Here is a 27,015-nt window from a genome sequence, read left to right on the forward strand (position 1 = left end):
ACCACCCCGGGTGTATGTGGTTGGCGCCTTAGCCACTTGAGCCACAGGCTCCGAGCCCCTAGTCTCTTAATATGCCTTAAACTCTACTATGGAAGACAATTAAGTGCATTCAGGATGAAAATGCTATTGAATGAAGAATATATTAAAATTATTCTGAAAAATAGCAAGATTCTTACTAATCTACATGTAGATAATGCTCATTTGGTATAACTTAATTTTTTGGATTTTTTCACCAAAATATAATGTAACCTCTGCCCCTTTCAAATAAACAAATTGTTAAAAATTAAGAATAGATATCTGTAATATCTATAGTTCACAGTTTTATTTTTTGAATCTTCATATACAGTAGAACCTCTGTAAGGGGCTGTAAGAAACTAGTAAACAAATGGAGGTGGTGAACATAAAGAACTAGGCCTACTGTACTGATATATACATATGGTACATATCCGGTCTATGAAAATTAGATCTACTTCAGGAGGTGGTCAATGTAGGGAAGTAGTCAACTGAAGGTTCTACTATATTTTCTATGTGTTATACAACTTGGTCTAAATCCTGGGGTCAAAAACTGATAAGAAGTCCATGAGTGGTCAGTGTTGTTTTTAGAATCACTAGAGTAAAACAAATATACAATAGTTGCTTAAACAGACAGGTTTTCAAAAATAATCTTACGTTTGCCTTGATAAGGAGCTATTGATCAGTAGCTATTATTGCCCTTGGCCTTCTTATTTTTAAAAGCATTCCTTATGGATCACAACCACAGGCTCAGATAAATAGAGAATTCAAAGAATAGCAATGAGACCTCAAACATTCCTATAGTATTGACGACTTCGTATGTTAAGAACTGCCTACTTTCATGGTGACTTCAAAATGTCACTACTCCTAGAATACTTTTATTCTAAGTATGTTTCTAATGCTTACAAAACTTAAAATAAGTAAATTAAAGCAATTCTAAAATTATTTGTAAATCCTTGGATGGGACTGATAAGCTTACGTAAGGTTCAATGTAACAACTTTAGGAATTGATTTTGTTATCACTTGTCCTGTGGTAGGTACTCAGGTTCATAATAAGGCCTCTAGTTAAATATGATCACCCTGTGCAAATGAGAAACTATATTGCAACTGGGTTTGAATCCAATGGATTAAATTAATTTGAGTGTTTAAACTGGCACTGCTAATCGACAGATATAATGAGACATTATAAAATACTGTTTGTAGGAAGATAACGATGCTAATAATAAAGACATTTGTATCATTATTAAGAATACGTTAACATCAAGATACTCATTATCTAAGATAAAATGCCCACTGAGTATTCTTATATTTCCTTTAATACATGGATTTTTACAAGCAATTGTACTATAAATTTATTCCTTTACAACTGAGGGATGTTCATCAGCATAAATAAAGTATTTAACATGGTTATATTCTTTTCCCAATCTAATTTAAGCAATGTTCAGGAATCCCCTATTAATATGTGCTATCCCAGTGGATGTACAGAACATACGGCAAGATGTTTATCTTTTGTAGAAAGTAGTAAGATATTTGAAATGGGTGACATGGATGATATACATAGCAATAACTAATCATAAATCATAATAAAATCTATATAACTACTTTATGTATCTCAAGAAGGCACTGGAAAAGAATAATTCCTACAGTCAGAATCAATAACATTCATTCACTCATTCATTCATCCAGCAAATATTAGTTAAACACTTACTTTGTGTTAGCCAGCATGAGCATAGAATGCTATACAAGACTTAAACACCGTCTCCTATCTGATGGTCATAGGTAAACCACATGGAAGTATCCCCAAAAGTTAATTAACATTTACAGTTTCCTTTATGTGTAATAAAATAGCTTGGAGGAACACATACATATCAGTCAGTGAATTCTCTTTTTGCTACTGTAAGCCATAGTTCCATATATTAAGTAATACTGCATCTTTGACACAGCACAAACTACTATTTTACATCATATTACAATGAATATGCGGAGAAGTAAACCTATGACATGACACTTCCTATTAAGTACTACTTAAAAACGTAGGGTAAATGTAGCTAATAATACCAGTGATAAAAACACACTGAAAATTTATTTAACTTTATACATATGTATATTTAGCAAGTAAATGCCCAACTGTTCTTTTAGCTATATCATAAAAATATAAGCATTATGATCTATATATACATAAACATATATTTTATCCATATGGATATATTGAGAAGTGATTCTAGCTAAATGGAAATAGGTATTATTTTATTTCAATTAGTAATTTGATAACGTTAAAATGAATACAAGAATGACAATGGCAGGTAGAGAAAATCTACTACAATTTTTGTGTGTGATAGATACAATGAATTTTCATTTGTTATTTTCCATTCTCTATTTTGAATCATCTTTATCTTTGCATTTCTTTTCTTTTTCAATTGATTATCTTATTTATTATCTAATAGAAATGGCTCTTAAACATTTAAACAAAGTTGAAATTCACTAACAATAACAGAAATTCTAAATAAAATTATATGGTACCATTTTTATCTTATGTATTACCTTATTAAATCTGATTTCCAAAAATCAGAAGTCTAACAATACATTGGTGAAGCTGAGCATAAATGAGTTCTTCTCCTCTGCATGAATGTGAAATAAGTGCTGCATTTACGATGGCAATCTGTCAATGTCCACCAAATTCTAAAAGTAGCTTCCCTTGGTCCTAGCAACCCTCTAGCTACAAATTTGTCCTTTAGAAATACCCCAGCACATTCTCAGCATCGTTCCAAATGGAATGTATTAGTTTGCATTCCCACCAGCAATGCAGACGTGTTCCCTTTTCTCCACATCCACGCCAACATCTATGGTTTGGGGATGCAGGCTAATCTTACTGGAGTTAGATAATATCTCAGAGTGGTTTTGATTTACATGGTCTGATGATTAAAGATGAGCATTTTTTTTTGAACAAACAATCCTATCTATCACTGAGCAAGAGACATGAACAGAACCTCCTCTGAGGAAGACAGATGAATGGCTAAGAAACATTTGAAAAAATGCTCATCGTCCCTGATCAACAGAGAAATGAAAATCAAAACCACCCTGAGATATCACCTAACCCCAGTGACAACAGCCCACATCACAAAGTCTCAAAGCTGCAGATGCTGTCATGGATGTGGAGAGAAGGGAACATTTTTACACTGCTGGTGGGACTGCAAACTAATACAATCTTTTTGCAAGGAAGTGTGCAGAATCCTCAAAGAACTCAAATTAGATCTCTCCTTTGATCCTGGAATCCTATTACTAGGCATCTACCTAGAAGGAAAAAAATCCTTTTATCATAAGGACATTTGCACTAGACTGTTTACCTCAGCTCAGTTTACAATCGCCAAAATGTAGAAACAACCTAAATGCCCACCAACCCAAGAATGGATTAACAATCTGAGGTATATGTATACCATGGAATATCATTCAGTCACCATAAAAGATGAAGACTTTATATCTTTTATATTAACTTGGATAGAGTTGAGACATTCTTAGCAAAGTATCAAAGAATGGAGAAGCAAGAAACCAATGTAATCAATTCTAGTATGAAGCCAGTAGACAATCCAATATATACCCAAATAAGAAAACAACTCAAATCATTTCAAGGTTCGGGGCAGAAGAACAAGGGAGTGGGGAGAAGGGAGGAGAGAGGAAGATGGGGGTACTCACACAATGTTATTGTGTATAGCACACCTCTTGGAGGTGGGATACAATTATAAGAGAGACTTTACCTAGCAAATAAAAACACTGTAACCTAATTCTTTGTACCCTCAGCTAACCTGAAACAATAAAAAATGATATAACTAAATGGCAACTTCTGTTCATTCTGGGTGGCTGAGAGATGGGAGTTTATTGTGTTCACCTATCTAATTTTCCATTTTTCAACATAAAAACAAAAAGCATGTGACTAAATTACCAAAATATTCCCATCAATTTTTATAGTTTATAATTGTTAGGCTAGGGAGTCCCAAGGGCCACAAGTGGTGAGGAATCACAAACAACATGAAAGAGAACAGCAAAAAAACTCAAGTAAAGAATAGTCAGTCTGGTAAACAATCAGAAGTTTGTGTTCAATTATTATCCAGTCTGTTTTGTGCAAAAGAGCACATTTGTTTACCAAACCTTGAGAGGAAAAGCTGATGCAATATGCACTAAGAGATTGCATTCCTTTCCCCCATTACATGCTACCTATTACAGCTGTGAAGCTTCCCTTTTCCAATTAGCCTACAGCTGCACGGTAACTAAGGCATCCCACAGAAAGGTAGATTTCATTCCAACACCTGCGTAGTTCCTGAAGCACTAGGAATGGCATTACCAAGAGTCTTCCTCAAGTTCAGAGCACGTTAAACAAGACTAATGGTTCTAACGGTGGGGATAACACACACATACTTTGTAACGATTTCCTAATTAAGGAACAGATCTTCCTGGTTGTAGTTTATACAAGAACCTCCCCCCGACAAAATCAGGAAGCACATGTTACTGCAAATTAACATCTGCATAACTAATATACTTGTACACCTGTTCATTAAGCCAATTACTGAACACTGCTAAATGTCACCAGAACACTATGTTTAACCACATGCATAGGTAATGCTGTATATTTTCAAATGGGCCTCAATAGTTCTGCAGGTAACGTGTATTTTAGGAAGGACAAATAAAGTTGTCTAGAGGTTCTAGGGAAGAATTTCCCTTGTCTAAAGTGGTAATTTAAACACCAGAATTGAAGTATGGTTCTTATCTCAAACTGGTATAGTCATACCTCACTTCATGACAGGGATACAAGTCAATTTGGTCATTGTGTGATCATCACAGCATAAACCTAAATACTGCAGCCTACTACACACCTAACATATATAGTATAGCCTCCTGCTCCTAGGTTACAAACCTATACAGCATGCTACTAAACTGAGTACTATAGACAACTGTAGCACAATGGTAAGTACAATATTTGTTTATCTAACCATGTGTAAACATAGAAAAGGTACAGTAAAAATATGATGCACGAGGTAAAACATGGTATACCTGCCTAGGGCACTAACCATGAATGGAACTTGGAGAACTGGAAGTTGTTCTGGGTGAGTCAGTGAGTGTTCAGTGGAAGTGAAGGCCGAGGACGTGACTATCCACTACTGTAGACTCTATAAACACTGTATGCTAAGGTTGTGTTAAAAGGATAAAAATGTCTTTTCTTTAATAATAAATTAACTTTAGTGTAACTTTTTAACTTTATACATTTTTAATCTTTCTAACTTTTTGACTCCTGTGAAGTAACACGGATTACACCATAAACACATTGCACAGCTGTACAAAATTATTTTATTTCTTTATGTCCATATTCTGTAAGCTTTTTTTCCTTTTTTTTATTGTTTGGGATTCATTGACAGTACAAAGAATTAGGTCATATTGATTGCATATGTTAGATAAAGTCCCTCTTGTAATTGTGTCCCATCCCCAAGAGGTGTGCCATGCACTGCAACTCCCCAAGAGGACATTCCTTTTAAAAATACAGTTTGGGCATACATCACACCCAGGCTTCTCATTTAATATGGTCCGTCTTAGCCTGGTGCAAATCCTGCACTCGATTTAATTTAATACAGAATGCAGTTACCTTTTTGTTTAAGAGTAAACAAAGTAACACCACGTAATATTTATAGCCACGGTCTCAATTTGACAATGTAGGACTTTTAAAGTCTTGGTTTCATGTATATCTGAACATGTCTAGAAGATTACTGTTGTAGATTCCACCAGGGATTTATCGAAGGTTAACTGCTGGGAAACTGCTTATCCTAGAAGAAGCTACTTTGCTAGCTCCTCCTCATCTTCTGGTAACTTCCACTTGGTTGTCTAATAGACTTCTCAAATTTACCACATCCCAAACCAGACTCCTAATTTTACTCTCAAACCTTGTCTTCTCACACTCTTCTCCATTTCAACAAATGGCAACTCAGCCCTTCCAACTGTTCAAGCAAAAAAAAAAAAAAAAAAAATGCAGAGTTGTCAAAAACTCTTCTCTCTCATAGATCACATTCCAGTCTCTGACAAATCCAACATTAATTCACCTCTCATCACCCCCATTATTATGGAAGTGTTACTAGCTATCATCACTTGAAGCCTGGGTTATTGCAGTAACCTCATATCCAGGCTCCCTTCTGCTCCCCCACCTTCTTTCTACCCTGCAAATTAATTAATTAATGTTACACTTCTGTTCAAAACCCTCCAACAGCCTCCTATCTTACTCATAGAGAAAACAATTCTTCCGTAATAGCCTAGAGTACCCTACTTTATTTCGAGTCTGTTGCTTAGGTACTTGGACCCCATTCCCTACGACTTTCCTCTCATTCTCTCTATGCCAGCCACACTAACTTCCTTGAAATATATGAAACCAACTTCCCATAAGCAGGGCCTTTATACTTGATGTTCTGTCATCACCAGGCTGTCCCTGGCTCCATCGCTCTCACCCTTAAAGATAATACAGCTCAACATCACAACTCCTCCCTCTTGGCCTTCCCTTTTCTCTTTGCCTGCTTCATTTTTCTCCGTAGAAATTATCCCCATCCAACATAGGACATGTCTTACTTGTTTATTATTTATATCTTCCACTTGAGTTAAGCTCCATTAAAAAGAGAATCTGTTACTTTTTTTGTTCAGTGTTATACACTAGCATCTAGAATTGTGCCTGGGAAAGAATAGGCCCTTCAATCATTTTAGAATTTATCTTACATACGTACATTCCCACTAGTACAAGATGATTTATGTATAAAGCAATGTATTCCAGTATTGTTAATAGCAAAAAATTATAACTTTTTACCAACTGGAGATACATTTAATAAATTATAGTACACTGGGCATTGTTTATAATAGCAAAAGATTCGAAATGCCCCCCAATATCTCATCAAGAGAAGACTGTTTAATTAAACTACACTATACTCAATGGTCTACTCTGCTGCTATATTAGGGACCCAGGAAGCTCTCTATGGAATAATATGGAATTATCTTTAATAAACATTATTAGGCAAAATAATATATATAAGACGGTGTAGTATATGTTAAAAAGATATGGAAAAAAGAGGGAAGAATATTTACAGGTATATGTATAAAATATTACTGGGAGGACGTACAAGACGTGAATTACAATAGTTACTTTTAGAAAGAGAACTAAGGTGGAGGACAGAGGTGAGAGGAAGGCCTTTCATTCTACTATTTTCTGCCTAATGGATTTTTAACCATATAAATATCTATACAAAAATGAAGAGAAAAAGAAACATAGTGATTGCATCACTAATGCCTCTAATATATGAATGCATAGTAGAGAAATGTTCTGTGGCACAAATTGGGGAAAATGTACTTTGTCCAGTCAGGATTGCACCAGAGAAAATAAGTATAAGCTTCCAAATAGCACCAATAACAGTCAAAGCAGACAAGGAGCAAAATGATATGCACCACAGTAATCTCATAACCAGTCTCTAGCAACCTAGAGGAACACTAGAATATATGAAATAAGCAAAATTTTAACAACTACATGTTATGAATAGTGGGGGATTTAAAGAAGCTCTGCTCTCAACATGGCTAATGAATTCCATTTTCTTTACAACTGTATTATGTTTATAAGCCACATTTCTTTACTATATTCTATTTTAATGGACAAATAACAATTATATATATTTGTAGGGTGCCATGCGATGTTTTGATATAGGTATACAATGTAAAATGATTAAACAAGGCTAATTAACACATCTGTCACCTATGTAACATTTTTTGGTGGCAATCTATTATTTTAGCAATTTTGAAATATAATTATTAATTACAGTCATCACGCTGTGCAATAGCTCACAAATGAAACTTATTCCTCCTGTCTAACTGAAACTTTGTATCCTTTGACCTACTTTCCCCTTTGCTCCTCCCAGCCTCTGGTAATCATCATCCTACTCTCTACCTATGAGTTCAACTCTTTTTAGATCTTAAATAAAATTGAGATCGTGCCAATATTTGTCTTTCTGTGGCTGGCACTCCCATGTTCATTGTAGCATTATTCACAATAGCCAAGATATGAAAACAACCTAAGTATCCACCAGTGATGCATGGAGTTTTAAAATGCAGTGTAGTAGAACCGCTATAGTTGACCACCACTGTACATTGACCACTTCCTTAAGTTGACCTAATTTCCATAGAATTGACATGTGCCACATATCAGTAGACCTAGTTCCTCATGTTGATCACCTCCGTTTGTTGACCAGTTTCTTATAGTCCCTTTGGGTGGTCAATTTACAGAGGTTCTACTGTATATATGCAAAACAAAATATTCTTCGGTCTTTAAAAAGAATGAAATTCTGTGATTTGCAATAATAAGAATGAACCTGGAGGACATCATGTTAAGTAATACCTATTATTTCTCACCATTGGTAAAAACACATTCATTTTCCTATTCACTATTTATGATTTATAAAAGAAAATCAAACTATAATAAATATTAAAATATCTGCACAAACATCTTCTGTACATGCAAAAATAGCAATGCTGCTACAAAAACAGAACTATTGCTTGGCATACAGCATTATCATGTCTATAAAAATGCCCGAATTCACTGTATGAAAGTAATTTAAGAGTTCCAATTAGTTAAAATGTCTGCAGGGATACTTTGAAAGTTAAATATATAAAAGTCAAGGACTTCTTAGACATTATATATCCAAGTAAGCTACCCCGGAAAATTCCTAAACCAGTTAGGGAGAAACAGAGAGGACTTTAGTTCTTACAGCTGAAGACAAAGACTAATTCAAGTTTATTTCTTGTGTAATAATTTCCTTGGTTTTATTTTTACCCCAAGATTAATATAACCTGGGAATATATTGGTCATAAATATTAATTAAAAGTATACATACAACTACCATCAGGCACTGCATTGGATGAGTTTTCTCAGTAGCCGTACCAAGTAGGTAATTGTATTAATCTGCTAATCACCAAAATACCACAGACTGCATGGTTCAAAGAACAGAAATTTATTTCTCACAGTTCTGAAAGTGGGAAGTTCAAGGTCAAGGAGCCACCAGGATAGATTTTATTCTGAGTTCCCTGTTAGCTTGTAAATAGCCATCATCTTCCTGTGTATTCACAAGGCCTTTCCTCAGTTTGTATATGGAGAAAGAGAAAGGGAGCTATCCAATGTCTCTTCTTATAAAGATACTACTCCTATCTGACCAGGGCCCTATCCTTATGAACTCATTTAACTTTATTTTATGTATGTATGTATATATGTATTTTTTGAGACAGAGTCTTATTCTGTCACCTTCAGTAGAGTGCTGTGGCATCATAAGCTCACAGCAAACTCAAACTCTTGGGCTCAAGTGCCTCAATCCTCTTGCCTCAGCCTCCTCCTGAGTAGCTGGGACTACCAGCGTCCACCACTATGCCCAGCTAGTTTTTCTATTTTATAGTGAAGACAGGGTCTCACTCTTGCTTAAGCTGTTCTCAAACCCCCGAGCTTAAGCAATCCACCAGCCTCAGCCTCCCAGAATGGTAGTGTTATGGGCATGAGCCAGAGGGCCAGCCTTCATCTAACTTTACTGCCTGTAAAGGCCCCAACTCCAAATACAGTAATACCTGAGGTTAGAACTTCAAAATAATGCATTTTGGAGAGAGACAACATTAAATCCATTCCAGTATTATTATTCCTGTTTTATAAATAAGAAAACAGATGTCCTCAGAGATTTGTGAATGATCTCAGAGAAAAGTGAAATGACAAGAGGTAGAATTTAATTCAGGCTGTGTGGCCCCAAAACATCTGCCATTGCCAGTAGGCTCCACAATTCTTTATAGATATCCTGGAAGGAGACTCACAGTTGCCTCCTATATGTTTATTATTAAATAATTTGAGGTAAGAAGGTTCAGTGGAGATGCTGAAGATATCCCATGGTTTTAATATTCCTCATAGAGTTCTTCCTTAAGGACTAACCAAAGTGCTTTCCTGTGCCTTCCTGAATATTAAATCAAAGCTGTGGTTTCTTTTTTCTATACATGGCTTTGTATCCTTACTTGTCCAAATTGGATTTCTGAATCTGGTAGTCAGTAATCCTTGCAAAAAGCACTGGGAATTGTTTAATTTTTTATGGTTGCAGGGGAAAATGAATATCAAAGAATACAGATGGAGTAGTAGCTTGGGGTAGGTGTTCCAAACCTACCTAGTCCAGTCTTCTGAAGTGATTTTTATGTAACTTATGAACAGAGAACTAGAGTGAGAGCTCTGGAGATTATGTCAGGGATCCAAGGGCTCATAGAAGTCACCAGATGTAAAAAATCGTTGGGCAGAGTGGAGCAATAGGAACACTGTAGACACAGGTGTGATGAAAAAGCCCAAGCCAAAAAACCAGTAGCTGACCAGTTTATGATCACCTCTAACCGCTCCCCCCCGCCACATATACTTCCAGACTTACCCAGGAAAGCCTAGAAGAGAATCTGAGACAAATTCTAGGAATCATATAGGCAGGGGTTTAGAACTGAGCTTGCAGCTATTAACAAGAAAATATTTATCAACTGTGAAGTATAGAAAATTTAGATTACATATACCACATGGCTAATGACACCTGCTTCATAGCAGTGTTGTCAGAAAGAAATGGAACAAACATGTAAAACTTGTAATATAACATGTGGGTCAGCAAACATTTTCTGTATAGGGCCACACAGACTTCCTATTGTAACAACTCAACTCAGCCATTGATTATAGTGCGAAGGCAGCCATAAATAATAAAAATGAATAAGCACGGAAGAATTTCACTAATGTCTTGCACAAGAAATAATAGGTGGCTGACCATATTTGGCCTGTAGGCTCTAGTTTGCCACCCTGACATAATAGATGCTCAATAAGTATCTGGTTCCTTAACCCTTCCCTTATGCAATTAGGGTTCATTTATTCTTGATTACACTTTTGAAAAGTGAGTAAATATTCAAAATATCCCTTGCTACAATACTTGACTGATAATTCTGTTTTTCTAATAAGGTACACATAATCAAACACATTTATACTCCTCATAGATTTTCAAATGCGCCAATCCTATAGGGATTATTTGATCCCATGTCCTAGTGTCCTTTATGGTATTATCCATATATTGTCATGTAATTTTTTCATATGTCTACAAGAAAATAACCATAAGAGCAAATCAACCTTAATAAAAATTATAAAGTTAGTTTCTACCATCCAATAATTATTGGGGTTGAATGAGAACTCACATGGAGGTACAGTACTTACTAATGCTTCACTTGGGATACACCGGTTTCTAATACAATGAAAAACAACATTCTATAAAAAATGTACATAAATCATACCTTTGAATTTAATATAATACACTTTTTTACTCTATACACATAAAAATATTCTTGAATATCTCAATTTGGTTTGTTGCTGACTGAGCTCAATGGGAAACAACCAGAGTTACATTGTCCCTGTTTCCCTGGTTTGGATTCCAACTGATTTCAATTTTATCTTTCTGCAGTAGTTTTCTTTAGTTCAGAAACCACATCAGTATATTCTGTTGAAGATGATCAGAGCATTAAAAAAAAAAAATTGGGGAGGGTAAGAGACGAAGTACTTAAACTTTCCACTTCTTTCTTTCTTTCTTTTTGAAGTCAAGTTTAGTCTGTTGGTGACTATATGAAAGCAGAAAAGCAATATTTGAAATCATTTCAGAAATGTGGAAAGACATGATAAGAGTAAGATTCATATAAAATTTAAGTTCTCCTTAGGACAAACAGACTCATAACCCTCTCTTACTTTGGCACCTATAATCCTCTCTGCTATACTCTCAAGCTTCTTACAAAAATGTCAAATACCATCTCTGTGTCCTTTCCTCCTATTCTCTCACCTACTTGTAATCTAATTCTAACACAACCACACTTACTGAATCAGAATGTTGGAATCTCCATAGAAAGGGCCTCAGATCTTCATCACTCACCAATACTGAGTTAATTCTGGCTGTCAGCAAGGTTTGGGAAAACTGCTCTATAGCACATAGCACAACACTGTAACAGCTTAATAAATACTTCCCAAATAGAAAACTGCAAGTATTGTCCACACTAATTGATGAAGTTTCCCTTTGTAATTTCTTCCATATCTCCAAATCTAACATTGAAGGCAATACTTGGTCAAAAGTTGGCTCATGGCTCAGCGCCTATAGCTCAAGCGGCTAAGGCGCCAGCCATATACACCAGAGCTGGCAGGTTCAAATCCAGCCCAGGCCTGCCAAGTAATGACAACTCCAAGCAAAAAATAGCTGGGTGTTGTGGTGGGCTCCCATAGTCCCAGCTACTCAGGAGGCTGAGGCAAAAGAATCGCTTAAGCCCAGGAGTTGGAGGTTGCTGTGAGCTGGGCACTCTACCCAGGGAAATAGCTTGAGGCTCCATCTCAAAAAAAAGTTGTCTCACAGTAATAACAAATGATAAGATTTTAAGAGAAAGCATAAGATCCTCAAGGTACATTCGGTTTACTATATGACTCTGCTAGGCATATAGAAGTTTGGGGAATAAATAAGAATGCATTTAATGCATTAATTAAAACCATCTATATACACCATAAATACTAAAGTAAATATTAGATACCATTGCCTCGCTCCCCTCTTGTAAGTGCAGTTGTCACAAGGGCAGAAGAGATGACAAAGAGAAAAACAATAATCTTCTATCAAAAAGGAAAGTAAAAGGTAGTTGAAACATAAATTTATTCTTGCTTACTACACAAACACTCCTATTTTCCCAGGGCACGGAAAACAATCAAGGCAGGCAAGGACTTGAAATATGTGAAATAAGAAGACACAAAATATTTCATTCAAGAAAAATTGGAGTCTTCAAAAAAGGGAAAATTCTGTCTAACCAAAATTCAGAGTTGAGCTAGACAAAAATGCTAAGCAAGTATACCATAGTTCACTTCATTGTTTTGACTATGTAATCAGTTTAAAGCTCATATGATTTAGAACAACAGATCTTAAGAACCAAACTCTAGTGAAAGTGTATTTTCCTAAATGCAATACTCTGTTTTAGGGTAAGGTCAATTTCAGTTATGTTCCTAGCTCTATAGCATGCTGATGACACCTATAAGCAATGAAAATAATGGTAACCTGAGTTCAACATGTAAGCTGTGTATCAACACAAATGGAGTCAACTTGTACACAACCTCATCAATAGGTGAGCCAGTTGCTCAGTTAAATACTGAGTCACTGATAATCATAACTGGTGTGTGTGCCTCTGCGTGTGTGTATCATGAAATACATTATATTTAATATAGTTAGGCACTGAGCTTCCATGAGGTACTTATTATACTAAATGCCAGAAACAGTTCGGACTGAAAGCTTTCACAAATTAAAAAAAAAAAAATTAAAATAGAAAAAAAAGAATTCTTGGAAGAGGGCCCAGCTATAACTCTTTCTCCTTTGAAAACTAGCTTTTAATAATAATAATATATTCAGTGCTATAGAGCATTTCTAATACTACTGCAAAAGAGGTAATATTGAACAAGAATGTAAGTCTAGTCATTTATTGTAGAATAATTGGCAATTGCCTACTGTGTACCTTTTATTAATTTTTGAGGCCCAAAAATTAGACAATAGAGGGCCCTATGCTGTTTATAATGGCACAGATAAGATGAAAGCAATTCTTATGATTCAACACTAAAACTCAAGGAAAAGCAAAACTAAAATGGATACTGTATCCTCGATTTTTGGCCCCTAAAATTCTTACTAGTTTTCCAAAATGTATAGACTACAGATAGAGCTATTACCATATAAAGTTAAAAAAAAAAAAAAAGAAAAGAAAAAAACTTACAAAGCTTAGAATGAACTCTGCTTTATGTAGAAAAAAGATCAGAAATACCTCTAATTGAAGGCTTTACTGGAAGCTTAGTGAAGATAAAAGAGAAGGTAATAGCCCAGGTAAGAAGCAGCTGCTAATAGTCTCAGACAGCAAATAAATTTGACTGTATCAGGACAGCAACCTGCTGACTCTTTTTCTTCGCAAACTATTTCAAACCTGCTGTGCTCACCATTAGGCTGGCCTTTACTTCACCCCAGCCACTTCAGACCTATCACTGTGGGAGATCATTGTTGCTTCTCTCATGGCTGCCACCAAAGTGTGTGTCTGCTTTTAGCACAGAACACTTTGAATCTGAACTTAAGCACTGGTTATAACTACAGAGATGGAGCAGTACGCCAATACATAAAATCGGGAACATAAGTGTCATAAAAAAATACAATCAAATTAAAACCTTCAAACTGGTTTATAAGAAATGAAAGATTCCTACTTCTTACTGGAAACTCATTTGAAAATATCCCTTAAAGCACATGAACTCCAAAGTTGAGTGTGACAATCCATGAACAAGAACAAAAGAAGCACTAATACAGTTCGCCCTTGAATAACACAGGTTTGAACTGTGCAGATCCATTCATGCATGGATTTTCTTCCCACCTCTGCCACCCCTAAGACAACACCAACCCCTCCTCTTCTGCTTCTTTTTCTGCCTGCTTAACACAAAGACAAAGAGGAAGAAGACCATTATCATGCCCCTCTTCCACTAAATGAATAGAAAATGTATTTTCTCTTCCTTATGATTTTCTTAACATTTTCTTTCTTCTAGCTCACTTTATAATAATACAATACATAAATGTATAACACACGTAACATATAAAATATGTTAATCAACTGTTTATGTTATCAGAATGCTTTCCAAAGTAAGTCATTAATAACTAAGTTTGGGGGGAATCAAAAGTAGAATGTGAATGGCGCCCGTAGCTCAGTGGGTAGAGCACTGGCCACATACACTGGGGCTGGTGGGTTCGAACCCAGCCCCAGCCAGCTAAAACAACAATGGCAATCGCAACAAAAAAATAGCCGAGCATTGTGGCAGGTGCCTGTAGTCTCAGCTACTTGGCAGGCTGCAAGAGTTTGAGATTGCTGTGAGCTGTGACACCACAGCACTCTTCCCAGGGCGACAGGCTGAGACTCTCTCAAAACAAACAAACACACAAACAAACAAAAGTAGTATGTGAATGTTTGACTACACATGGCATCAAATCATCAAATGTATATCTACCCTTCCATTTAGATCTCTTGAAACTAGTCTCATAAGACATTTGAAAGGATAGATCTGGTATCTGGTGCACGATTCAAAGAAAACTGATGCATATCTGATATAGTAGATATAAATGGGTATAGAAAATAAAATGGTTATACCTAATTAACATCATCCTTAAAGTATATTCTCCAAAATAAATTTTTTTACACATTATGGGTATAACATGAGTTATCCATACTGTTATTCTGTATGCTTACTATAAAGGAAGAGATTACAAGTTCTAATTATAAGTGATTTTTTTTTGCCTATTATCTACCTATGACAAGTATAGCTAAAGACAAAAAAGGTACAACAGGAAGCCTAAATGGCTGTGAAATATTTTGAGTCCACCTCCTTTAAGTGTCACTTTCTCTATGAAACCTTCTCCAGCTACCACTATATTCTTCATCTATATACAACACTAATAAAGTGTTTTCCATATGCTACCCTACTTAACTGATGCTCACGTATGTACCTTACTTTCTTACCTAAGTCACAAACTCATAAAGAACAGAACACACTTGATACAATGTTACTGCCCACATCCATCTCAATTTTCAACGTATCTGGAAAATGATACTCAGGAACTATATTATGAGACTAAAATATGTGAAATATTAGAGTGGAAAAAATGATACAGATACAGGAAGATAAATGTAGATGTGATGATCTTCTGTCTTTAATATGTAACTAAAGCCTGAGTTCATCTTGGGCTCAGAGAAGAAAGAATAGCTGATTAAGACTACAAAACAATAATCAAAAAGGTACGAGCCCACCAATCCAGGAATGGATTAACTAGTTGTGGTATATGTATACCATGGAATACAATTCAGTCACTAAAAAAGATGGAGACTTTACATCTTCTGTATTAACCTGGATGGAGGTGGAATACATTCTTCTTAGCATAGCATCACAAGAACAGTGAAGAATCCAATGTATTCAATTCTGATATGAGGGTAATTGATGACCTAGTACATGGTGGGGGGTAGGGAAATGGGGGAGCAGAGAGAGGGAGGGAGGGAGGGAGTGGGAGTCATGGTGAGTGACACACCCCATGGGGGAGGGACACAATTATAAGAGGGACTTTACCTAACAAATGTAATTGGTGTAACCTGGTTCTTTATATGCTCAATGAGTCCCCGACAATAAAAAATAAAAACAAAAACGAAAAGGTGTGAGCGACAGAAGAATTCAGTGTCCCAACAGTGAAAAACAAAAATGTCTCAGTAAGAGAAAGTAATCAATAGTTTGTCAAAAGTAGCAGGAAGGGCAAAAGCATAGTCTAAATCCTGAAGGAAAAAAAAGACCTGAAGAAAATATGCCATCTCAATCATATAAAGAGATTTTTAAAAGAACAATGATTACAGAAGTCTTAAGAATCAAGAAAGAAGCAAGTAAGAGACCACTCACTTTAGAAGTTTAGAAGGAAAAATAACTGTATATATGTGTGAAGGAGACAGAAACAAAATGACTGAATCCTAGCTTTGTGTAAATTTATCTATTACAAGAAGGCACTTGATTGTCAAATTCAAGAACAGCTTTTATGCCCAAAATGATTTCAGAACAAACCCAGCATACAGTGATTTACTGGACAAGATCAATACAAACTGTGCAAAAGAGATTATACTGTTCAGCGACCCATGTTGCATCAATATCTATAATGGAATGAGACAAGGTGATACAATGGCCCAAAGCTTCCTGGAATTGCTCTTTAATGAAATCAACCAGGAAAATAAAGTCCGCACAGACAGTAAGCAAGTACCACACCCTCTTTTTACTGATGACAAAATAGCATTTCCCAGTGTCATAGGAAGACAAAAATAGTTATGTAGCAATACCAACAGAACTAGGCTAAAAATTATTGTTTTAGAGAACCAAATGTTTATCCAACAAGCACGGCCCATAGGCCCTGTCAATCTCTCTGGCAAAGAGATACAACAATTCCATCTGTAAGTTCCAACAAATGAAGAAAAGTGGTGTAATTTAAAGGTAAATGCCACAGAAGCAACAACCTACGACATTTTTATCAGCATACAAAAAGTTACTGGATAACAAATTGCTAATGAAGATTAGAGCACAATTTAATTCTCTCACCTCGGGGCTAAACTAAAATCTGAAGTATTTATTATCTACAGCATTACCTAAAGGAAATAAAATGGCTGTCATCTAATTACCGATGGTGTCCTGAATGAGTGAAATCTGACACTATGCAGACCTAATGGCAGTCATAAAGCTTCCCTGTAGCCTCCCAATAAAACGATAGGTGGCTTTCTCAACTTACAGACTGTACTTATAGTCTTATTAAGAGAAAATATTCTAATAAAAGAATGAGATTTGCTGGGTCCTTTTAGTGAAAAAAAAATTCATGCTGCCTCACACAGTTTCAGTGTAATACAATTAATGAAACAGTTAAGTTCCTAGTGGGGAGCGCAGGGTTACCTAGGAAGTGAAAGAGTTCCAGGAAACAGTCACTGGCCTTTAAAAACTGATAACATTCAACATAATTGCCAAATTAACAGTTCAATTACATTTTGGTTTTAAGTTTTATTTAAAAAGTAATCACTTTTAAATCTCTCCATGTATTTGTATGACATGTATAACTTATAGCACCCAGAGCAAATATTTAATTTCCTTTCTAATATTAGTTATTTTAATGATGTTGATTATTGTATATTATCTTCTTTTTATTGAGTATTTTAGACCCTTCATTATCATGACATATCATATCACGTATCTCTAACCCTTCATTATCATAACACATCAAAGTAAGTATCCTATTTTTATAATACAAAAACCTAGGCTCAGGCAGGTGAAATAAATTTGTCCATACAATGACATGGACTAGATCCAGGATTCAAATCCAGATCAGTCTAGCTTCTAATCTATATTCATTCCACTACAACAAACTGCCTCCCTTAGTATTCTCGCCTGTTATTTCATTAAGTCAAGTACCATGTATAAAACACAAAGTAGGGTGACTGACACTCCATATGCCCCATCATAAATGTCAATTTCCATTCAATGGCTCCCAATAATCATTCTATGAACATGTACTACAGGCAGTCTAACAGAGTCAGCTATACAAAGAAATGGGATTCTGTAGTTAGAGGTAAGGATATCAGACATAGAAAATTCCATTACTAAAAATGACGAAAAAAAATCTGTTTAAAAAAAACAGATATGAAGCAATGAATATATCCACTGATATATCCTATGGTAATTCAAGCATGACACAATGACTTAACTGTTCCTCAAAGGCAAAGGTGATTATTCACTGGCAGTTTTCTGGGCTATTCTTTAAATGCATATGGTCCTTTTCAGTTTTAAAATAAAGAATTTCAATATGAATTTTGCTTAAGTAATCCCAGTAATTTATAATCCACGTAAAAATGAACACTCAAAAGATAACATAAACCCCAGCCTTCTATACAAAGTAGGATAAAATTTCCCTGGCATAAAATACCTTTGGGAATGAGATGCCTCTTGGCAAAATAAAAAGTATCAAAATAATAACAAAAAACCTGTCAAATACAATAAGAGGGAAGCTGCTGCATTTTCAGCAGTTATTAAATACTGAAGTTTACCACCACATAAAGGCTCTTACAGTTACATCCTCAATACTTGGCCACATTAAAACCTTTTAAAGCATGTAATCAATGAAACTGAAATGCATAAACACACATAATGAAAAAAAAGTACTTCAAGATGATCACTAGAAAAATGAGAGCACCATTCCCTTAGATGAGAAATGAACCAAGTATTTGTGCTTTGTTCTCTTCACTCCTTCCTAGGAATTGTCCTACTGGTTTAAGAATTGAAATTATATAACATCAGATAGGAGAGATCTTGCGACCTTTCCACTACTGAATGTAGCAAACTGCTGAATTTATTGAATTACCAACATAGTTTTTTTCCTTGAAACTTTCTCCTCAATGACTTCGCAGTCTAGACCTCCCTGATCAACAATCCTATGTTTCCCACTTCTCTTTTAGTTTTTCATATTGTATTCTCTCCTTCTATCTACTCCTTAAACATTAGTGACCCGAATTTCCCCATGCTCTCATCTTTTTACTTCATGTCCCTGCCCTATGCAATCCACTACCCTGACTTTAATCATTAATCTATGGGCTTATGTTTCTTGCATTTCTATTTTCAGCCCAGCTCTTTCCCCTGGATTGCAGACTCATAAATCCAACTTCTTGGCTCTTCCATGGCACCTTCACATAAAGATGCTCCAACATGAACTTACGCTTAGTTACCTGATAAGCGTTTTATGTGTTTCCTACTTCGGTGAAAGGCATCATAACATAATGAATATTATAGAGATAAGAAACTTTCAAGTCATCTTTGACTTTTCTCTAAGTCTGCCCCATTTTCCCTGCAAAATTCTACTCCATTTCCAATGTCTTATTAAGAGCCTTCAACATTCATTCACAAATTCATTTATTCTGTAGTTAAAACACGCACTATGGTAAGTAATATGAATGTAAAAATAATTAAATAACAATATTTGTCTTGACAGGAATAGATAAATAGTGATACCAATGTATTATAGTGAAATAAATAGAAGAGCTACCAATTTACAGTAGATTCATGGATTTTTTTTTTTTAAATATGGAACGCTTCACGAATTTGCGTGTCATCCTTGCGCAGGGGCCATGCTAATCTTCTCTGTATCGTTCCAATTTTAGTATATGTGCTGCCGAAGCGAGCACGATTTTTTGTTTTTATTGAGGTAAGAGTCTCAGTTTACCACCCCTGGTAGAGTGCCATGGCATCATATAGTTCACAGCAACCTCCAACTCTTGGGCTCAAGTGATTCTCTTGCCTCAGTTTTTCATTTTTAGTAGAGACAAGGGTTTTACTCTTGCTCAGGCTGGTCTAGAACTCATGAACTCAAGCAATCTACCTGCCTCAGAGCGCTAGGATTATAGGTATGAACCACTGGACCTGGCCAATTCCTGGATTTTTGTTTTGCTTTGCATTTTTCCCCTTTCATTCTTACTATTCCAATTTCTTCTACACATTTATTACTACGGTTATCTTTTAAAATATTAAGATGTTGGGCGGCACCCATTGCTCAGTGGGTAGGGTGCTGGCCACATGCACCAGGGCTGGTGGGTTCAAACCCAGCCCCAGCCTGCTAAAAACAAAACAATCCAGATGTTGTGGTGGGTGCCTGTAGTCCCAGATTCTTGGGAGGCTGAGGCAAGAGAATCGCTTCAGCCCAAGAGTTTGAGGTTACTGTGAGCTGTGATGCCACAGCACTCTACTGAGAGCAACAAAGTGAGACTCTGTTTTTCTTTTCAAAAAAGAAAGGAAAGAAAAATATGTTATTAGGTGTCCTAATTTTTTTCTCACTACCTACAGGATAAAGCTTAAATAATCAGCACAGCATTCAGTCCCTTTCATAACCCAGCTCCAATATAACTTAATGATCCCAGATACATCAATGCTCCAACCATACCAGAGTACTAACTATTCCTGGACAAAGTCAGGACTTTCCAAGCCTGTACACTTCTGCTGAATGTTCTTTATATCCCACTTTATATCTGTCTCAGCCTGAACACATTTGGCTGGGCTAAAATACCATCTCCTCTGAGAAGTAGAAATGATTATTCCTTCCTCTGGGCCTCTATACTGTTTTGTTCCTATCATGAATGTAACACTTAATAGACTGCATTACAATTGATTTAGATATCCAGATCCCCGGTTAAATGTGAGCTACTTAAAGCCATCAGCCATATCGTAGCCATCTTTTTATCACTACAAAGTAGTACCTATTTGACACATAACAGGCAAATGAAAATAATGCTTGCTGAATTAAATAAAAGTACAATATGGCCAACCTGCAAAAATTCCTATATTCCACAGGTTAGAAACTAAAAAGTGTCCTAATTTCACAAATTCAAAACCACACCTTCCAGTCTTTGGTCTTCAACCCTTATATCTATAATTAAAATGCATTTAATATACCACAGTCATTCGTTGGTACATATTACACTCAATAATGGCTATTCAATGATTGATTTCTGTTTTATGTTTCCATCTCTGCTATGAAACTTAACAGCTAGCATATGTCTTCCTCTGGTAAAATCCATTACTGATGGCAGAGAACAACTAAGATTTTCCCAAGGCAAAATCCTACAATGCTAAGTCACTGTACGTGACAAGCAGAGCCTCCATAGGCTATCCTAGAGTCTGCAGCAGCTGCGTGCAGGCAGGCAGCTTTACCCAGTGCTCTCTAGGCCTGAGCTGAAAAATCATAGCCCATATATATACACAGAAGCACACATGCATTCATTATTAAGGGCTCACTAATAAGAGAATGCACAGTATAGAATATATTGATTTTTTTTCCTAAACTTTTTCCTTTTTAAAATATTTATTTTGTGAATGAAGAGGGAGAGAATTGCATGAGAGAGGGACTGGAAACTACAACTATAGACAGAACATAGATTTTGTCCATGAAATGACCTCCTGAATCACTCTGATTCTTCAATATAGGTCATTATAATGATGTCTTTTCTCTGTTTCGAAATGAGTACTATTAACAAATAACTAGTTGGATCAGAAAATGATCATGTACCTTATTTCTGTATTCAAGTATCAATACCTCATGTTTAGGAAACTGTAGCATAAGAATAAACTCATTTTGAGATGTCACAAGTCCATATAAAAAATGAGTCACCTGGACTTTTACACAGAAGAGCATATACCCGGACATAAATTCCTAGTGAAAAGAAATACACATGATGACTATTTTAAAAACAAATTGAAATATATAGATAATCTGGCACGACAGTAAGGAGTATCTGGAGGCCAAAAAGTAAGTGAAAGATGAACTTAGATAAATATCAGTAAAGTCAGCTTTGACCTTAAATGAATTTGCTAAACCCAGATGAAGTTGAGCTTCAGTTTCCAAACCTTCATTTATGCAGAAATAGAAACCAAGACCAAGGCCTAAAAAGTAGAAAGAGTAGGGCTGGGAGTGGTGGCTTACACCTGTAATCCTAGAACTCTGAGAGGCCAAGGTAGGTGGATTACCTGAGCTCACGGGTTTGAACCAACCTGGGCGAGAGCGAGATTGCCATCTCTAAAACTAGCTGGGTGTTGTGGCGGGTGCTTGTCATCCCAGTTACCAGGGAGGCTAAAGGAAGAGAACCACTTGAGCCCAAGAGTTTGAGGTTACTGTGAGCTATGATGTCATAGCACTCTACCGAGGGTGACAAAGTAAGAAGACTCTGTCTGAAAAAAAAGGAGGGGGGGGGCGGGAAGAGTAATGGGAAATGGTGATGTAAACCCCAGAGGACTATACTTCAGTTTAACAGTAACATACAAGTAAACTTGCTTCTCTCTTAAGGGACCTGAAAAGAAAATTGGCCCTTTCAAACCTTGATGCTGAATGAAGAATGTAAAAATATTCTCTGAAAAGTCCTAGTCCAAAGCTAACCTTTATATAGCCTAAATTCACAGTTTCTCAATAGCCTAAAAGAAAAAAAAAACTTAAGGAAACAATTTAACATGAGCCTAAATTGGTAGCAACCCAGCAAGAGTAAACATTAATCTCCTTTTAAGGATATTAACCCTCACACTGGGCCACAAAATATTCCCACAGATAAATGTACAAGAAACAGTAAGCATGTTTAACATATTTAAAGAAATGAAAGAGATTCAAAATATTTATAAAGAATAAAATATTATCAAAATGACTTAGCAGATATAAAAAAGAATTCCATAAAATTTCTTAAAATTAAAAAAGGTAATATAGTTGAACCTTAAACAACATGAATGTAAATTGAGAGGGTCCACTTTTTTGTAGATTTTTATTTTTTTTAATTTTTTCCTTTTGAAGTTAGGGTCTTGCTCTTTTGCCCAGGCTAGAGTGTAGTGGCATCACCATAGCTCACTGCAGCCCCAAACTCCTGGGTTCCAGAGATCCTCCTGTATTATCCTCCTGAATAGCTCAAACTATAAGTGTCACTATGCCCAGATATTTTTTTTATTTTTTTGTAGAGATGAAGTCTTGCTGTTGCCCAGGCTGGTCTCAAACTCCTGGCCTCAAAGGTTCTTCCTGCCTTGGCCTCTCAAAGTGCTAGGATTACATGTAGGAGCCACCAAATACAGCTTTATTCATGGATTTTCATCCATCTCTGCCACCCCTGAGATAAAACCAACCCTTCCTCTTCCTCAGCTTAATAGAAATGCAAACAATGAGGATAAAACTTTTTATGATGTTCCACTTAATGAATAGTAAATACATTTTTTTCTTCCTTAGGATTTTCTTTTCTCAAGCTTGCTTTATTGTAAGATAATAGCATATCATACATAAACATACGAAATATGTTAATGAACTGGTTTATATTATCAGGAAGTCTTCTAGTCAACAGTAGGCCATTAGTAGTTAAGTTTTTAGGGAATCAAAAGTTACACATATTCTAGCACTCTGGGAAGCCAAGGCAAAGGATAAATAGAATCCAGGAGTTTGAGATCAGCGTGAGCAAGAGCATGACCCCATCTCTACTAAAAATAGACAAATTAGCCACGCCTTGTAGCAGGCACCGGTAGTCTCAGCTACTTGGGAGGCTAATGCAAGAGAATTGCTTGAGCCTAGGAGTTTGAGGTTGCTGTGAGCTAGGCTGAGGCCATGGCACTCTAGCCCGGGCAACTGAGCAAGACTACATCTCAAAAAAAAAAGTTATACTTGAATTTTCCATTGTGCAAAGGGGTGAGAGGAGGGTTGGTAGGTTGGTGCCCCAACCCCTGTGTTGTGATTAAAATTTTAAAACTCTGAGGGTGGGCTTAAGAACAAATGAAAAAGAGCTTAAGAGATATTAATAAAGTATAAGATACAGCTGAAGGAATTTTCCAGAATTTATCCTTGAGAGATCAATCGATGAAAAATAGTTAAGTGAGATTAAAAGAAATGAAGCATAGAGTGCTAGGGTGTGATTTTCATATAGTCCAAAATCTAGGACATCAGAAATGGGAGGATGGGGCAGGCAGGGGCAGTATTTGAGGAGACAATGGCTCATAATTTTCCATGGCTTAGAAAGACACAATACACATGAAATACCTGGGGGCAATTAAGTTAATTTGGAGGTAAGATTTGGAAGGCAGTGAATGCCATGCTTATTACTCAAGATTTATCCTATAGTTAGTGAGACCAAAAAAATTAAAGAAATGAGCTGGACGTGGTGGTTCACACCTGTAATCCCAGCACTCCAGGAAGCTGAGGTGGGTGGATTGCCTAAGCTCATGAGTTCAAGACCAGACTGAGCTAGAGTGAACCCCATCTCTAAAAATAGCCAGGCATTGTGGCGGGTAACTATAGTCCCAGCTACTTGGGAGGCTGAGGCAAAAGGATTGCTTGAGCCCAAGAGTTTAAGGTTGCTGTGAGCTATGACACCACAGCACTCTACTGAGGATAGCAAAGTGAGACTCAGTCTCAAAAAAAAAAAATTAAAGTAATAACATCTGAGTTTTTAACAAGATAACTCTAGTCTTAAAGTATGACTTCATTTCTATATCACTTACAGGTCTTTTATATGTTTGATATATTCTTATTAGTTGTACCCATGTCTTATTCTGTTTTTGTTTTTGTTGTTGTTGTTATTTTTTGAGATAGTTTTGCTTTGTTGCCTAGGCTGGAGTGCAGTACTGTCATCTTAGCTCACTGTAACCTCAAATTCCTGGGCTCAAGGCATCCTCCTGCCTCAGCCTCCCAAGTAGCTGGGACTAGAAGCACATGCCACCACATCTGGCTAATTTTGTTATTTTTTTGTAGAGATGGGGTCTTACTTTTGCTCAAGCTGGTCTGGTATTCCTAGCCTCAAGCAATCTTTCCACCTCAGCCTCCCAAAGTGCTAGGATTACAGGAATGAGCCATCACATCCAGCAGACAGGTCTTATTCTTGCACATTAAACTCCTAGATGTTAGGATCCAAGTCTAATTTAGTGATCCTCACAGACACCTCAAAATACCTAGCAAAACAGCTTTCCTATAAGAAGAACTCAATAAATATTCTTTGTATTAACGAATAAATGGCTCATAAGAAGCACTGATATTCAGTAACCACTAAATAGAAGGCCTATAAATTGAATCATGAGCATCCAAAATTCCTATTGTTTGTCAGTTGTTATTTTTAACTAAAGCAGCTAATGAGAAAAATGATAATAAAAAACAAATCAGGTTAGCTCAAGTTCTTCACAGGATGTCTCATCTCAGACTGAATGGAGAAATTGGTACTTCTTTAGCCCAGATATGCAATTCTAACACAGAAATGAGCTGTGGAAATGAGGCTGGCTGCAGCTTTCATTTTCCTTCTTATAGGTAAACCATCGAGCTAATTATAGAAATACCACAATATCCTTAAAAATGTATGCAGCTATTTAATAGGAATGGCCATCTAATTCAAAGGTTATGGTGAATATATTCTCTAAGCCATTAAAATGGCTTGAGGTAAGAGAACAACATAGAAAACAAAACAAGACATTTACATACCACTAAGACATCAAAGAAATAGGCAGTGCCTAAACAATTAACCAGAAAAAGGATCTCTGTGTCTCTAGATATATTTGAGAATATTTCAACTTCCAGATTCTGAAAGCATCTGTTAAATATACCCCCCAAACCCACCAAGCCAGCAGCTGTGTGATCTATTCACATATTCCCAATACCACCTGGAAAAAATGCAAATTAAACAGCCTTGTTCATAAAAGAAAATAAATAAATGTCTCTGCTGAATTTCTATCCTCCCTGTATTATAAAAGTTAACAGCCCTGGCAAGAGAGATTGTCTAATTAAGAATTAAAATCCTAATGACTTAAATATTCTAATCAGTCTTTGGTATCACCTTAATTATATAATAGATAGCCAGATACAGAGAAATGTGATTTGCTATAGAAACTTAAAGTCTCTTTAAATCAATAATAAAAATGAGACTAATATATATTTATATTCATATTATTCTAGAGATTATATAAGACCAAGGGCTATTATATAGTATCTTAGGAATTTATAGAAATTGATATATGTTTAACAAAATCATTCTTGAAACCTATGAACTATGTTACCTCCTTCACTCCATATGATTGCAAATGCAAAACACAATACTCTAAATAATTTACTTTAAATTCAGCAGGGAATATTACCAAAAATAATGAATGTAGGGATATTCATTGAGACAGAATGAAAAAATAAAATAGAAATAAATGCCAACTTTTCCAAAGATAAGACAAATCAAAGGAAAAAAGACTACAAAAAAATCATAAATCAGATGGACATATTAAATAGGATCCTCAGGCAATGATCTAGTTTAATGTAACACTCAAAGAGCATAACAAAGTTCTTCTGTTCCCTTAAGCTAAGTGAACATCTTTGTATGGTTTCACAAAACTGACACATTTGAATAAAGTCCAAGGCTGCCTTTAGTTTCAGTGTTAGCAGCAAGTGTATTTCTTTCCAAGGGAGAAAAAAAAATGGTTCCATTATTTGTAAATTGTTGACATCTTATATAGATTGGGTCAATCTAAAAGAAATTCTTTTAATATACTTTTATAAGTATGCTACTACTGCTTAATGAACCAAGTGAGAATACATGATTATTCATAAAGCAAAAGGCAATAAAAGGAAAAGATGGATCAAAAAGCAGCACTAGTTTAAAAAAATACCCAGTTCAAACATGTCAAGAAAATGTTTCAGAAACCCAGTATTTGATCATCACTGTCACAGTAAAGGAGGAAAAGGTAAAACCATCAGTTCCAAGATGTGCTTTAAAGAACACTTAATGGGTAAAAATATAGGAATAAAGGAATAATATATTTTGAAAGAAAAGAGATTAAAAAGTATATTTGTTTTCTCTACTAGAGAAGGCATTAATAATAAATAGAAGAAAAAC

The 27,015-nt window shown here is 35.8% G+C and overlaps 1 protein-coding gene and 1 non-coding gene across 3 annotated transcripts in view; both read right to left on the reverse strand.

The window, feature by feature from the left end:
* DIAPH2 (diaphanous related formin 2) overlaps positions 1-27,015 on the reverse strand; it is a 909,107-nt gene that overhangs the window by 519,585 nt on the left and 362,507 nt on the right. The gene's annotated exons all lie outside the window — the stretch shown is intronic.
* LOC111728431 lies at positions 19,724-19,830 on the reverse strand. Its single transcript, XR_002775728.1, has one exon. It is a non-coding gene; the product is annotated as a U6 spliceosomal RNA (small nuclear RNA).

Source organism: Otolemur garnettii, unplaced genomic scaffold (genome assembly GCF_000181295.1).
Source record: "Otolemur garnettii isolate 467f Iridium unplaced genomic scaffold, OtoGar3 scaffold00157, whole genome shotgun sequence".
Classification (NCBI taxonomy): domain Eukaryota; kingdom Metazoa; phylum Chordata; class Mammalia; order Primates; family Galagidae; genus Otolemur; species Otolemur garnettii.